Raw genomic sequence first — 17,902 nt, 5'->3', positions numbered from 1 at the left:
CTCCTGAGTAGCTGGGACTACAGGCACACGCCACCATGCCCAGCTAATTTTTTGTAGTTTTAGTAGAGACGGGGTTTCACCATGTTGACCAGGATGGTCTTGATCTCTTGACCTTGTGATCCACCCACCTCGGCCTCCCAAAGTGCTGGGATTACAGGCTTGAGCCACTGCGCCCAGCCTAATCTGAGTTTCTTTATTGGATGAAAAGACTGCAATTGTTGGCTTCTGTTGCCTCTGACGTAGTAGTGCCTTTAAATTGGTACTGAAGTATCGTTTTCAAAGAATATCAACCACACCTACCCTGGTGTGGCCAGCTGAATAATGCAACTTCCCACCCCCAAAGATGTCCAAGTTCCAATGCCTAGAACCTATGAACATGTTACTTTACATGGTAACAGGGACTCTGTAGACGTGAGTAAATTAAATATCCCGATAGAAGTTATCCTGGATCATCACAAAGCTCCTTGTTAGAAGGAAGCAGGAGAATCCATTGGTAGCAGGAGATAGACAATGATGAGAGAACCAAGTGGTTGGAGGGATTTGAGGAGAAGGCTACTAACCAAGAAATGTATGCTGATTTTAGAAGCTGAAAAGCCGAAGACATGGATCCTCCCCGTGACCCTCCAGCAGACACAAAACTGCTGGCATCTTGATTTTAGATTTCTGACCTTCAGAATGGTAAGAGAATACATCTGTTTTGTTTTAAGCCACTAAGTTTGTGTTAATTTATTTTAGCAGCAATGAGAAACAAGTACACCTGCTACCCAAGAAAATTTTAATTAAAATATTTTCTTTGGTTCACATATCACAGGTATTAATTAATTGTCCATTTGGAAAGGATGACTACAGTGGTGAAGGTAAAATTTTTTTTCAAAATATTACAAAGTCTTGTATATGAAAGAAAGAAAAACTACACAAAATAAATGATGAAAAATAATTATTTATTTAAACAAAATCAATAATAAAACCAACTCTATATTAGAACATATAACATATTGAAACATATTACACTGGATTGAATTTTATCCCTAGACTGCTTCCATAAGGGAATGGACAGAATTTGGATGAAGGGGTATTTATTTGAGAAGACAGCAGTTTTCAGACTTGGGTGTGTATCAGAATCACCCAGAGAGCATTTTAAAATACAGATGGTTGAACCCCACCTCCCAAGTTTGACTTGAGAGCCAAGAATTTGCATCTTTAACAAATTTGGGGATGATGTCGATGCTACTGGTCCAGGGACCTAATCTTGGGAAATATTGATGTAGCATAAAAAAACATGAAACCTGGAAGATCTGGGTTCATACAATATTACTGTCACTTTCTAGCTATATAATATCTTAACTTCAGTGATTTTCAGTTTTCTTTCTTCCCAATCTCACAAGTCTATTGGGATGATCAAACAAGACAATATAATTCACGTAGACTATGAAGTCATATAAAAGCATGGTGACCATACATAATTAATGGAAGCAAGCAGTTTATGTCTATGGTCATGTTATTTAATACTTGAAATAGTTTTCTCCTTGATGTATTTATTTGCTATTTTTCAAGCAGTCCAAATGGACATTGGTTATCTTTCATATTTAAAATAAAATATGCATGACTGCCTCTGTGTTGGGGGTGTCTTGTGTCTGTGTGTGCTTGTGTGTTTAAATATTACTATATGAATTCTAATAATTCAGTGTTTCCTGATTTAAGAGCCTACACTATGTTATGACATAGATATTTTTATTTAAAAAAATCATACCACTGATTATATTTTCTTTGTCTCTATTACAAAGACAGTGCTATACTTACATTGTTGTAGGTTACTGGTGAAAACTCAATAGAGACTCAGCAAGGAGAAAAGGAGAAATTTCCATATCCTAATTAGCAAAGCCTCGTTTTATATTTTATATTTTTTCTGTAATGAAATACATCAACTAATACTTCCTGAATTACAGAAATGATTTTATTTGTTTCTACATTGCTTCGTAATCTGTTATCACCTCAAAATTGTATTAACATCAATAGTGATGACAAATGAATCTGCAATTAGTTCTACCCTTTCAAGTGTCCCCCTAGACTATTTTTCCTGGAGAACCATTGTCATCCATTACCCTTATAAGCCTTTCAGGCAAGATTAAATACAAGTCATTTCAAAATAACACTGCTTTTTAGAAAACATATTAAATATTTCCTCAATATCAGGGCGCACCCAAATCTGATAAGGTACCAAAACATGTGCATATGTATCTGTGTCTTTGTGTTGGTACTCACACATGTATAAATACCAAACATGCACAAACACACACACACAACATGTACTGATGAGTGCTGGAAAGAGAAAAAGAACTGATTCATAGGGAGAACTTTAATGACACAACATGTCAGGTAGATAGAACAGTGGACTGAAGTTCAGTGGCTGCTGTCACATTCCTCAGAGCTCCTACTAGCAGCTGGCTGGCCTTGAACCAATTCCCAGTTTGTCTGCAGCCTCATCTCCCTTCCCTCCCTTTGTAAGGGTGTCAAAATGCTTCACTTCTAAAACTCTTTCACCTTTAACATTCTATGCCCTGTCCTTGGTAGAATGCCTTCAGGAAAAAATTAATCAAACAAGAAATCCTTTCCATAATAGCTTATGGGGAAAACACAGGTGCTGCCTTATTGAGTAGAAAATTTAATTGTTCTGACAACTGTCACATTTTTAAGAATGCAGCTGTGTCATGTGAACATAGAAAATTTCCTAGACTCTATGTCAGTTTGACTGAAGAAAAAAAAAGTTAGGTTGTCCAATATGTAGTGAAAGAAATCATATCTATTTAAAATGAATGGAAAATGCATTTAAGAAGATGCTACAGAAAGAGGCAACTGTTGGTCCTCCAACACATCAGTTTACACTGCTAAATAATGAGAGGAATAAAACCTGCCACTGTCAGATAGATGGACTTTGAATCCTCCAGACAGGTTGTGGTCTTTATCTCACTTAGTATCTGTCATCATGATGGGTGAGAATATACTCTGCAGTATTTGCAGGCCTTTCATTTGAATGGATTGATAGCCCCAGATGCAACCCTTTAAGACTGCCTTCAGGCAAAATATTTTACAAAGCCTCTCCAATTAGGTTATGGTAAAAATAGAAGGTAGTGCACTAACTGAATTCTGCCTAGCATATAGGATAATAATATCATAGATTATGTCTCAGAGCAAATACAAAATGGAGAGATGAATGGCTTGAATCTTAAAATATTTGGAGAAAGATAATTTATCATTCAGCAATAAAAATCATGTAAACATTTAATGAGGATAATTAGCATTTGGACATACCAGATCTGTATGTAAATTTTTATAAATATAAAATTTCATATAGTTTAATAATAAAGGTTATAGAAATTTCTTAGTAATAACATATTTGTTGTTTATTTCTTTGTGAATTGAACCAAGATTTCCTTGGACAAGAGTAATTGCAGCAATTTCAACAACAGTAAATGATTAGTTTAGACTATCCTCCATGAGGGGAACATCACATACTGGGGCCTGTCAGGTGGTTGGGGGGAAGGGGAAGGAGAGCATTAGGACAAATACCTAAAGCATGTGGTACTTAAAACCTAGATGACGAGTTGATGGATGCAGCAAACCACAATGGCACATGTATACATTGGTAAAAAACCTGCACATTCTGCCCATGCATCCCAGAACTTAAAGTGAAATAAAAAAATAATTTAAAAAAAGAAAACTTTTTTTTTTTTAATTATACTTTAAGTTCTGGAGTACACATGCAGAACATGCAGGTTTGTTACATAGGTATACGCATGCCATGTTGGTGGTTACTGGCATCCATTGCCCTGTCATCTACATTAGGTATTTCTCCTAATGCTATCCCTCCCTGATCTCCTCACCTCCTTCTATTCCTCCCCTAGCCTCCCACCCACCAGGCCCCATTTGTGATGTTCCTTTCCCTTTGTTCATGTGTTCTCATTGTTCAACACCCATTGATGAATGAGGACATGCAGCATTTGGTTTTCTGTTCCTGTGTCAGTTTGCTGAGAATGATGCTTTCCAGATTCATCTATGTCCTTGAAAACAACATGAACTCATCCTTTTTTATGGCTGCATAGTATTCCGTTGTGTATATGTGCCACATTTTCTTTATCCAGTCTATCATTGATGGGCATTTGGGTTGGTTCCAAGTCTTTGCTATTGTGAACAGTGCCACAATGAATACACATGTGCATGTGTCTTTATAATAGAATGATTTATGATCCTTTGGATATATACCCAGTAATGAGATTGCTGAGTCAAATGATATTTCTATTTCTAGATCCTTGAGGAATCACCACACTATCTTCCACAATGGTTGAACTAATTTACACTCTCACCAACATTACAAAAACATTTATATTTCTCCACATCCTCTCTGGCCTCTGTTGTCTCCTGGTTTTTTAATGATCACCATTCTAACCGATGTGAGGTGGTATTTCAATGTGGTTTTGATTTGCATTTCTCTAATGACCAGTGATGATGAGCGTTTTTTCATGTTTGTTGGCTGCATAAATGTCTTCTTTTGAGAAGTGTCTGTTCATATCCTTTGCCCACTTTTTGATGGGGTTGTTTTTTCTTGTAAATTTAATTTCTTTATAGATTCTCATTATATTAGCCCTTTGTCAGATGGGTAGATTGCAAAGTTTTTTTTCTGATCCTGTTGAGCTACAGTAATCAAAACAGCATTGGACTAGTACCAAAATAGAGATATAGACCAACGGAACAGAATAGAGGCCTCAGAAGTTAACGTCAAACATCTACAACCACCTGATCTTTGACAAACCTGACAAAAACAAGCAATGTGGAAAGGATTCCCTGTTTAATAAATGGCGTTGGGAAAACTGGCTAGCCATATGCAGAAAACTGAAATTGGATCCCTTCTTTACACCTTAAACAAAAATTTACTCCAGATGGATTAGCGATTTAAACATAAGACTTAGAACCATAAAAACCCTAGAAGAAAACCTAGACAATACCATTAAGGACACAGGCATAGGCAAGGACTTCATGACTAAAACACAAAAAGCAATGGCAACAAAAGCCAAAATAGACAAATGGGATCTAATTCAACTTAAGATCTTCTCCACAGCAAAAGAAACTATCATTAGAGTGAATCAACAACCAACAGAATGGGAAAACAAATTTTTTTAAAAAGAATATCCTCCACGTGTTTCTGTTACAAATAAATAACTAAAAAAACAAAACAAACAAACAAACAAAAAAACAACTTGTCATCAACCTTTGATAAACCCTGTAACCTAAGTCATGGTATAGATTAGAAAACTGTGAACAACTCATAACTTTCTCAGAACGCCTGAGGTAGGTTAGTAGGCAACATTTTCAAAAGTTAAAATATAAGCAACTATGAACTGCCTATAAACATTCTTAGATACTGTCAACTACTTTTAGAGTATGCTAAAATATATTAAATTGAAAAAACCTTCTCCTAACAAAATCTAGCTTCACTGAAGCAGCTGCTAGTTTATTTCTTCAATCAACATACTCAGTAAGCAGTCTTAAAGGAATCTTTGGTGTGTGGCAGTATACTAAGTCCTATATGGAGGTCATTTAAAAAGTGAAGGACTTTTAAGTTAGAATGGAAAAGAAAAAGTATTTAGGTAGCATTAAATGCTTTCAATAGAAATAACAGATAAGATCATTCATAAATAATTATACACACAAATCTCTTTTCAAGAAAACTGTCTGGGAAATTGCAATATTAATTTCTTTCTTTCTTTTACGTTTTCTTTTTCTTTCTTTTTTTTTTTTTTTTTTTTTTTTTGAAATGGAGATTCGCTCTTTTTGCCCAGGCTGGAGTGCAGTGACGGGATCTTAGCTCACTGCAACCCACGCATCCCAGGTTCAAGTGATTCTCCTTGACTCGGCCTCCTGAGTGGCTGGGATTACAGGCATGTGCCAACACACATGACTAGTTTTGTACTTTTAAAAGAGATGGGGTTTTACTATGTTGGCCAGGCTGGTCTCAACTCCTGACCTTCCTTGTCCTCTCAAAGTGCCAGATTACAGGCATGAGCCAATGCACCCAACCAAACCACTGATTTTTTAGGAGAAATTACTGGAGTTAGAGCAAAAATTATGAGTATACTTATTTTTGTTATATATGACTACACTGATTTTCAAAAATGTGCAATGGCCACCTCAGATAAAATGATTATTTCATTGTACTTGGAAGAAGGTTGAGAATTCTCATTTTTACGGTTTTGCTAATTTTACAATTTTTAATTCAAGTGGGACTTTTCCCCTGTATTTATTAGCAATGTGTATTACCTCTTTGAAGTATCTTATTAAATCTGCTTATAATTGAATTTAATGTTCTCTTGTGAGTTTGCATATGTCCTTTTATACATTCTCTATACATTAAGTTTACCAACATTTAGTCATATTTGTTACAAATATCTTCCTAGTTGCTAGCTCCCTTCTAATTTTATGTCTATGTTTTGGGGTAGTGTGTATGTGTGTGTGTGTGTGTGTGCGCGCGCACGCGTGTGTGTGTATGTTTATTTCGAGACAGCGGTTCACTCTGTAGTCCAGGTGGAGTGCAGTGGTGCAATCTTAGCTCACTGAAAGCTGGACCCCCGGGCTTAAGTGATTCTCCTGCTTTAGCTCCCAAATAACTGGGATTACAGGCATGCCACCACACCTGGCTAATTTTCTTTTTCTTTTTTTTTTGTATTTTAAAAAGTAATTTTGTGTGTGTGTATTTTTTGTAGAGATAGGTTTTTTGCCATATTGCCCAGGCATGTCTCAAATTCCTGAGCTTAAGCCATCTCCCTGACTTGCCTCCCAAGGTGTTGAAACTTTAGATACAAGGCACTGCACCTGGACAAAAAGATTTTTTTAAATGTTATATGTTCCTATCTTTCCATTGCAATCATTTAGGGAACTCCAGGCAACACTCCCTCCCATGATTTAGAATTTAGTACTAGGCTTGCTTTGTCTTTTTCTTTTTCTTCATCATATGCTGAATTAATTTTTTAGTGATTGCAATATCCACATCATGTTTGTAATACCCTGACATCACAAATTCTAGTCTTCCTCTCCTCCAATGATATTGTGGTTTTCCCTACCTTATTCATTCAATAGCAGGATCATATGCAAAACTGTTTCATCAACAACACCTTCATCTCTATTCATCTATTTCAGATATTCTTCCTTTGACCATTCTTCTCTAATCTCTTAAACTACTACTCAGAAAATTTTCTCTCTAAGGTTCCATTCTAATCATTCAACCAACACCCCCACTATTTCCTCAAATCCCCCTCACCTATTTTTGATGCAATGTCTATCATTATAATCAGTACCTTGCATACATTCTAAACCTCCTTTGTCCCACCCTTACTTTATTTGTATTCACTTGTCAAAACCACCCTGCACTGAAATCAAATTCTCTTGCTTACTCAGTACACGCATTGTCAGGTAAGTGTGGAAAGACATGCAGCCACTCTGACTGGTCTCCTATTAATTTCACAATTGCAAATCTCACTGTGGCTTTTAATCTCTTTATCTTTCTCTTGTCAATTTACCCTTCTAGTCAGCTATTTATGCTGGTTTTCTCTCTTCTCTAATATCTAGCTCCTTCTTGTCCTTCTGGGAAAAAACTGAATGAGGCTAGAAAATGGCTTCTCAGCTCTCCCTCCACTAAATCTGAAGTAATATATTCATCTATACCCATAAATTCTGCCATTCTTTCCCTAATGAATGAACACGTGTCCCTCTCTAAAACAAAACTCTCTGCTCTTTCTTTTTACCAAAGCTTTGACATTAGTCCTCACTTCTGATTCATTAGTTGTTCCCTCTCTACAGAGAACCTCCAACATTTTATAAACATACAATGTATTTTTCCATCTTATCAACCAAAGACCCTTAACTCCACTCTTTACATTCTCTTCTTCAGTGGCTGCCTTATTTCTTCACGTAACTTTATAGGGAAGAAAAATAAAATAAAATAAAATAAAATAAAATAAATAAAAATCTCTTCAAATAATTATTTTCGTAGTCTTCACATTTTCTTTCAAACTTCATTCCTATGAAGTCTTTATCCTCAGCAATTCAAAAGTCATCACTAATTAATTACAAAACCCATTTTATTCCATCTAGTAGTACTCAGCTGATTATTTATTCCTTCTTCTATGGTTTCTTATGTTTTTTCAAATGGATTCTCACTTTGTTATCCAGGCTGGAGAGCAGTGGAGTGATCTCAGCTCACTGCAACCTCCAACTCCCTGGTTCAAGCACTGTCCTGTCTTAGCCTCCTGAGTAGCTAGGATTACAGGCACGCACCACCACGGCCAGCTCATTTTTGTATTTTTAGTAGGGATGGGGTTTCGCCATGTTGAACAGGATGGTCTCGATCTCCTGACCTCCTGATCCAACTACTTTGGCCTCCCAATGTGCTGGGATTACAGGCGTGAGCCACCACATCCGGCCTCGATGGTTTCTTTACTTGGACTTCTGGGCACCATCGTCCCTTGCATCTTATTCTGCCTCACTGCCTTGCCTTCTTGGTATTTGCTACTGCATTTTCAGCACTTGCCCAGCCTCTACTCCCTTGAGTGCCCTTGAGCTCAATTCCTGTGCATTTCTCTATTTCTATTAATGGCATCTATATACTGATGACTCAGAAGGGTAAATCTCTAGACATTGCTCTGAAATCTGGGATCTATCATCTCTACTCCGGTGTGTTACATATTCCACATCCTCACTGGAATATCCTCCTGCAGAGATTGTTCTACCCAGAGGAGAGCGGATTGGAATCTCTACCCTGGCATTGCTTAGTCATTAGTTAAGGGCTCTCCCAATGTGGGAGAGTCAAACCTCACAGGTATTTACTGAAAATATGGATTGCTGTTAACCAAGCACAATTTTCCACAGGAGGATGCAGGTCTAATCCATTAGCAGACAACAGATACTGCACCCAGGGGTGAATGCATTTGCTGGTAAAGGGTATCATGGCACATCCTGCACACTGGATTCAACCTATGATGGCTGCATCATGATTTTAACTAAAAAACATACATATGCATCATCTTAAATTAAAGGTGCCTTTGTACTATATTACAATTTAAGTATGAAGTTTCAAAAAAGAATAAAGTAAACTCCATTGTTGTACTTCATATAAATTGAATCAATATTACAACCCACCATTTTGCTTAGAAAACATTAAAATGGAGTTAAACCCTTGAAGTATTTTTTTCTGATCAAATTAACCTCAAAGTAATTTTGATTCTGAATCAGATATGACTTTTTTCATACATTTTATTCCAGGAATAAAAAATACATTGTATATTTTATACATTTTAGATATGTATATGTATACATATGTATAAAATATACAATGTATAAAAGCATATATTTTAGGGATTATATAACATATGTATTAAAAGTATAAAGAAATGCATGGAAAAAGTCATATCTGATTCAAAATCAAAATTACTTTGAGGTTAATTTGATCAGAAAAAAATACTCGAAGGGTTGAACTCCATTTTATATATGTATAAAATTATATATATTCTACATATTATATAAAATGGATGATTCTGTATATATTCCTTTACAACTTGATTTTTTTCTGCTTATATTTGGTGGATACAATCACATTTTATATGCAGCTATAATTTATTCATTTCACTGCTCATTTTATTCATGATTAAATTATAATGTATACATTCAAAATTTTTTGATGGACAGGTAGCTTGTTTTTATTTCTTTCCTAGTATAAAAAGTGATAGATTAAACATTCCTTGTGTACATAAATAAGGTGTTCTCTAAGGCTTATATCTAGAGAGTACAATTTTAGGGGAAAGGGTAGGTTTAAATGTTAATAAAATAAATGAAAGAATAATACACTTAGTTTCTTGAACTTGGTTCCTTTTATTCAAGAATCATGAAAATAAATATTCAAAGGAATGTCTATCAAGTTGGCCTTTTGAACAATTTATATGCTTTTTATGTACAGTGACAGGAACTGTTTTTCTTCCCCAAACCTGCTGTAATACATAAAACATACTAGTTGTTACCTGGTATGTGATTGTCTACAAAATCTGTAAACAATCCTCACTGGGATCCTCTTTTTAGTTGGTAGCAGAATGTTTTTCTTTTCCTCAATGTGGCAGATATGAGAAAATCTATAAGGATACATTTCAGTGCTGCATTAGTGAGGAAAGTGAAAAGTTGGCATTTCTTTTTTGTTCCAAGTTCTGTTCTAGAAGATTTATGTTCATCCACTTAGTTAATCCTTAAAATCTTATGATGTGGATATATGGCAATTTTCCTGCTTCAGGGAAAATATTATCTCCAGGTCAAACACCAAGGTTTAAAAAAAAATTCTCAATTTTAACCAACATTTACCTCAAAACATGGTATGAATTTGACTTGTATGGATGAGAGTTAGGTAAACTTGCTTTAATTAACAATGCACATATCACCAAGGCATGGTGGCTCACACCTCTAATTCCAGCACTTTGGAAGGCTGGGGAAGGAAGATTCCTTGAGCCCACGAGTTCAAGGCCAGCCTGGGCAACATAGTGAGATCCTGTCTCTAGTGAAAAAATTTTAAAAAATTAATTAAATTAATTAAAGATTAATTAATGCACATATCAATGAATAGCCTAAATAATTCACATAGGCTTTGTTTATTAAAATCTCATCAATTTTTTGAATTCTTCTTTGAAGCCAGTCTCTGTAGCTAAGCTGATATTTTCCTTTCTCTATGCTTCTCTGGCAGCATTTTGTATCTGGTGTTGTATACTGTAGTTGTCTGTTATAACTAGGAGTATAATATTCCTCACTGGAATTTAAGCCTCTTGAAAACCATAACCTTAAACTATGCATATATGGCATCTCCTAATCACCACTTCTCAGCTGAAAGGACTGTGTTTCATAGGCAGAGATCCTGGGGAATCAGGGTGTAAAGGAAGTAACACCATCAACTAAGGGAAAGGAGAATTGATAAGCAAGGCATGGTTGTCACAGGGTATTGGGAAATCGTACACTAGGCGTGCCGAAGTAAAATCAGTAGGGAAAAATGCCATGTGTAATCCAGGAAAACATTCAGGCATGGCTTCAGAGACACAAGGTGGATTTTAGCAGGGAACCTGACATATATGCAGGGGGAAACCCATTGTGAAGGAGTTAGATGGCCTTGGAGTGCATTCTCAAGCTATGAGACACTGCCATCCTTAGATCAATCTAAACCTTCATTCTTGAAGACCAATGAACAGTCGTTTTTGATCCAGAAAAATGCCCTGAAAACTACAAGCACTTGGCAAAGACAGACATAGAAATTCAGAAGTAATTCAAGGCAAAATTTTCATTTTATAATCAAGAACTTAAAACTGAACTGAAAACATGGTATCAGTTAAGTCATTTGAGCATGTCTCACAGAAAATAATTTTTGAACGAAAAAGGCTATTTGAAATGCTAGGAAATGGTTGTTATCTATATCAGTATTTTATATACGTTTCATCTAAAAAACAACTTTTAACTTTATTAAGATACCGCCAAGAACGTTAAGTACACAAAGATGTAAAAGAAAGAAACTTCAAGTAGCTTCAAACTAACAGCATTTTATAAATAGTGGTATTTTAAACAAAATCATCATAAAGATTTTAGGATTTTTTAAAATAAAAATTTAAGCTTTCATATAAATTTATATGGTGAGATAGAAATATCCATAAATGCAATTTATATATGATTGATTAATTTTTCTTGACACTTTCCATGATAGCAGTTATTTGTTGTTGTTATTTTAATTTCTCACAGGCTTTCAAGTTAAATAAAGTTGCTGCTTTCTCCTAAAACATTCTACCCTATTAGGTGATTTCACTTCCTGAGGTCAGGGCCCTTGTCCTGTCTTTATTTTGTGCTCCTCAGAAAAGCATGCAATTGTTGACTATGTTGTTAAGTATTCAAAAGCAATATGATGAAATTATTTAGCTATGCATGACCTGCTGATCTTGTTGTCAAACTGATTCCATAGCAACATATCTCACATTGTTACTATGTGAAAAAAAAATACCCTAAAAATAATTCAGCATCCTTAACAATTCATCCCAACTAAAGCTCAAAAATCATATATTTTATTCCCTGAGAAATGATTTGTTACTGTTTATTTAAAATATACTACTCTGATTTGTTACTCTTTTTTGAGGTTATAAAACACACATCAAACATGCTAATGTAATGTACGGATACCATTTCCTGTATAAGCAAGGTACAAATAGACTCTTATAGAAGAAGAATGAAAAATCACTTGCATTTCATCACCAACTTCAATCGATTGTCAGCTGCTGCCTGGAGAGTTCTTTCTCTGAGAGAAATTGTGAGGCCTAGTGTAGGCTCAGCAGGAAAGCATGCCAACTTCAATTATTGATGTCTGCTATGGGCATATAGGAGAATGGGGTGACAACGTAAAAACCATGGATTTTTTTTATCTGTGCACTAGAGCTTGAAATATGTATTCATTTTAATTATTAAGAGATAGACATATTCCTGCTAGATGAGTGTCATGTCAGGTACAATAAACTCTAAGAATGTACACTGACTTTTAGAAGGCTTGTTTACTACATGTTGCAATGAGATAATAATAGACCTATAAAAGGATTATCATTCCTCCAGGATATGATTCTCAAAGTAATAGAATACCACCAGCTCATAGTATTGTTTCTAGTATTAACCCATTCTAAGGGGATACTGCTGTAAGTCTTTCAGAAAATTTGTAAAAAGCCAGGAGAGAATTGTTACTTTTACTTAAATATATTTTGATGTGACTGCTAATATCAAAGAAGAAATCTTTAATGGAAATTCTTTCACCACAGAACGTTTACTGCTTCCTTATATCAGAATAGGATTTACATTTGATCTCCAAATAGACCTTTCAGTATCAATTACTATAGAAATTAAATTAATGAATGGCACATGTCAAAGGGCTATGTTTGCAACATGGAAATATTAATTGATGTTATATGGCCATTTACTGTTGACTTTTATATTCAGTCTTGCTCGCTGGTATTGAAACTAACCTCAATAACTTGAGTCCATTATTTGTTTCTAATTAATCTGTTAATTTGGGGCTATATTCTGGCTCCAGTTAATTTGTTAAAAAGGTTCAGCAGAAGAATATTCAGCTACTTGGCTCGAAAAATGACTCCTTGAAATGTAAAATTCAAAAGTAACCAGAAAACACTGACTCCATTAAAAATAACATCTAGTACATTTTATATTTCCCCTTTTAAATGTTTTTTACATTTTTTTTATTTTTAAGTTTTTTGGGTACATTATGAGTGTATATGGTTATGGGGTACATGAGATCTTTTGATTCAGGCATACAAAGTTTAATAATCACATTAGGGCAAGTAGTGTATCCATCACCTCAAGCATTTATTCTTTATGTTGCCAACAGTCCAATTATACTGTTTTAGTTACTTTAAAAAGGTACATTTAAATTATTATTGACTATAGCCACCCTGTTATGCTATCAAATACTAGATCTTATTATTTTTTTCTATTTTTTGTACCCACTAGCCATCCCCCCAGAAACCTCTCCATGCCCACTATCCTGCCCAGCCTCTAACAACTGTCATTCTAGTCTCTACCTCCATAAGTTCAATTGATTTTTTGCTACCAAAAATTGGTACATTCTAGAATTTCACTCGCCATGTTTGATATGAAAGGAAAACCATCATAGAGAGTGTCAACTTCACTTCTTATTTGCAGATATGTTACTATTTCATTAGAAACTATGTAATGTGATTATTTTCAGAAATAATAGTCAAGATTTAGGTGAACAGAAAACATACTAGAATTTTATGTAGTAAATAAAAAAGAGTAACTGAATAGATGAAGGAATGAGATGGCTCTTTGTGCTGAAATGAAAAGATGAAGTCACTGTTCCCTCCTACTTCTATGTTATTTTACTTTTATTATATATAATTAAATAAATGCAATTTCTATAAACTCTCTAATAATATGCCAAAAACTGCTAATCATTTTTAATACTTTCCTCTATGTTAGCACCACATCTAATTTATCTGTAAGTCTTGCCAATTACACCTTTAAAACATATCACTAATATATCCATTTTTCACCAACTTTTCTACTACCACCTAGGTCCAATGTATAGCCATGCGTTTACTATTGCTAAAATCATCTCTGTTTTAGCCATCTCCTCCCTCCTTTACGTATTTCCCCATTACCTCCAATCCATTCCTTGTCTTACAGATAATTTGATTTGCTTTTAATATACATGTGTATATGATTATGCTACTTTCTTCTTTCATAGTCACTAATGGCTATTATCTTCCTTATTTGGTTCCCAAACACCCTCAACTCAATACCACAATTTCTAGTCACAATGGCTTTGTAATTAGTTTCTCAGCAACACAAAACTTGATCTCTTTAAGGCCTCAGCTTGTGCAATTCTCACTATGTGTTAAGTTCTCGCCCAGACTTCTCAGCATTTTGGCTTCTGCTCATTACTCTAGGTCTTCTGGTAGTCACCTAGATGGCAGGAATTATATGACTACATTAACAAAATCAATATCTTGCTCCCTTTCCCCCATCATAGCAGTCTGTTTCATTTGTCATATAATTCTTCAAAAAATTGCAGTTAAACACATTTGTTTATTGTTTTCCCTTACTAGACTAAAATTCTGAAACGAAAGTTTCACAGGTATTTTGTTCGCCACAGTACATGAAGTATACAGCTAAATGCCTGGCACATGGTAAGTGTTAAATGCCTTTTTGTGGAGGAATGTATAAGAAGAAATGCTATGATGTTGTTTATTTTTTGTTGCTCTTATTGTTATCTTTAGTGATAACAGTGGCTTTTTGTTTGATTCTTTATGGTAAGTTTTCACAGTTATAATTACTAAGTATTAGATATATGAGGTAAATTGATTAATAAGTAGAATATCCAGGATATCATTCAATATGTGAGGCTAATACTGTTGCTTCTACTAATACATGATACTGTTTTCATATTTATCTTACAACCAGGAAGCATATTGAAATGGGAAAATCACTGATCCAAAAGCTCTGGATTTAAACAGTGGCTCATCTACTCATTAACTGTGCCTGGTCCTCAGTTTTTTCACCTGTAAAATGGAGATAATAACTTTTATCTTGTGGACTTACTTTGAATATTGAACAAAACTATAATTATATACATACATACAAAACAACAGACATATACTAAAAATTAAATAAAATTAGACTTAGTCTGTTATCTTTCCCAACGGTCAAGAGCATACATTTGGTCCTCTTTCCTTGCCAAATTGTTAATTATCCTTCAGATTATACATTTCCAATGTTAATATTTTTATCAATGAGTTAGGATCATCATTGTTTAAATATAACTTTTATGAATCTCTTTTTTAGTGTCCCCTAGATTTCACATCCCATACTATTAATCCAATTAATTGGATAATTCAATAATTGTTCATATCCTGAGTTAAAATAATCTATTTTCAAACAGACATCATTTCCCTTCCAATATGGTACACTGATTCTTCATAACATTTATGCAGGAAAATTTGGCAGCAGCTATAAACCACATGCACTCTTGAATGCTGCCCAAATTTACAACAATTTCAATTAACTATCCAGACTGTAAGTGCCAGTAAAATGTGCAGGGTAGAGAAATAAAGTGACAATTATAAAATAGATAGAAAGTAGTATTGATCTCTACTTGTGGGATCTACACAATCAAGAAAAGATAAATATAAAGTTAAAAGTATCTAGAGGAAGAAGGTTTTTAGCTCACCTGGATAATTATTGTTATCACTGACAGATGGAAGCACATATACAAACTACACCTACCTGCCCTGTATAATCTCATTAATATATTTGCACAGTATTAGCAAAAAGATTTTAGTGTACTACTCTAAAATAATATTAAAATTGCAGTTAAAAATATGTACAGGCTGCCTGGAAGAATTGTTCCTGTGGTAAGAGACAACAACCAGCTTTTTCAAAGTTTCTAATGAACAGAAAGATTACATGATTATAAGAATAAGAAGCAAGATTACAATGTCACTGTTTATCGTCAGCAGGAAAAGCATATCTTTACTCCTATGTCCCTTGGTAATTTTCAGCATGACAATAAAACCACAACAAAAAGATAATCACAATAAAAAAGGCTCAAATGAGCTACTTGTAAAAATTAAGTGCCAACACTCTTCATAAGGTGGAATGAAAATAACATATGAATACAGCTTTCTACAAATTCATTCAACTTACAGTACTTTATTTGAGGCTTTTTTTTTTTTTTTTTGTAAGTGTAGCTTTCTACAAATTCATTCAACTTACAGTACTTTATTTGAGGCTTTTTTTTTTTTTTTGTAAGTGTAGTAAATGCAAGTGTATTTGTTTGTTTTGAATTACCTGAGACTGGGCAATTTATGAAGAAAAGTGATTTCTTTGGCTCACTGTTCTGCAGGCTGCACATACGCTCATGGCACCAACATATGCTCACTTTCTGGAGAGGCCTCAGGAAATTTTACTCATGGTGAAGGCAAAGGGGGAGCAGGTGTGTCACAAGGCAAGAGAGGAAGAGAGAGAGATGCCAAGCTCCTTTAAACAACCAGCTGTCTTGTTAACTGAATAGGAACTCACTCATTACCACAGGGAAAGCAAGAATTACTAAGAATTAAATGAAATTAGATTTAGTCTGTTGTCTTTCCCAGTGGTGATCAACATGCATTTGGTGGGGCCTGGTAGAAGGTGTGGGTCTTGGGGGTGGATTTCTCATAAATGGCTTGGTATGGGGGATTCACCCCCATGATCCATATACCTTCCACCAGGCCCCACGCCCAGCACTGGAGATCACATTTCAACATCTGATTTGGAAGGGACAAATATACAAACCATATCAGTAAGTGTATCATTTTAAGGTTTTGGAAAAAGTGACAAAAAAGAAGATCTAACTTTTCCAAAGATCATTAATAATCTAATGTAATAATAGGCTTCTTAGGACAATTTAGATGAAATTTGACTCTGGTGATTAAAGAGTAGAATAAAAAGCAGAACAATTAATTCCACCTTTAAAATTTATTATTATGATGGAGGGTATCTTCACTATTGTTTCATATATTTTTAGAAAAAAGCAATCAAATATTTGTTTTTATGATAAACTAATTTTAAACCTTTTAGTTAATTATGTACATTTTTAGGGAAGGTAATGTAAATATTTCAATGGTTGTCTTTAGCTAAATATAGATTATATTCGAGATTGTAATATAACAATACAATTGTATTAATATTTACAAATAAATGAAATTTTTGCCGGGGTTATGTTTGGTTTATTTATTTCCTGATTTATTTTTTATTTGTTATTATATAATGTCAATGCTGGCATTACAATAAAATAAATTAGTTTCTCAGTTGAAAATTACCTTGGAACAGAATCTGTCACCAGATGTCTACAAGTCACTTTGATATTCCTGAAAGGAAGATGTTAGGCAAGTAATATACTTTCTGAAAAAAAAAAAAAACTCTTAATTAAATTAGACCTTCTGGCATGATGGAAAGTACTGCATGAATAATTTAATTGAAGATATAGAGGTAAATTTTATCCTCAATTTATCAAAACTATATGAGGTTCAGAGACATGGTAAGAATGGTGTCATGATATTCAGCACTTTGAAAATCAACACTTCTGATACATCATTCTAAAAACTGGAGGGGAACAAGAGAGAGGGAAGGAGATGCCAGGCTCCAGTCCTTTGTGTACCCAGAACCGAAGCCAGAGTTAAATTTGTTACCAGAGCTGATAAAGGTGCTTTCTAAAAGAGCAGTGGTTTGTATACATCTTCCCTTTCTCTTTAAGTGGCACAACAGAAAAACTCTTCAGAAGGAGAAA

The 17,902-nt window shown here is 34.5% G+C and overlaps 1 protein-coding gene across 1 annotated transcript in view; it reads right to left on the bottom strand.

Moving 5' to 3' along the window:
- SGCZ (sarcoglycan zeta) overlaps window positions 1-17,902 on the bottom strand; it is a 1,190,199-nt gene that overhangs the window by 563,579 nt on the left and 608,718 nt on the right. The window lies entirely within an intron of this gene.

The sequence above is a fragment of the Cebus imitator genome, unplaced genomic scaffold, assembly GCF_001604975.1.
Source record: "Cebus imitator isolate Cc_AM_T3 unplaced genomic scaffold, Cebus_imitator-1.0 Scaffold5, whole genome shotgun sequence".
Classification (NCBI taxonomy): Eukaryota; Metazoa; Chordata; class Mammalia; order Primates; family Cebidae; genus Cebus; species Cebus imitator.
The sequence above is the reverse complement of the archived record's forward strand: the minus strand, read 5'-3'. Positions and strand labels throughout refer to the sequence as shown.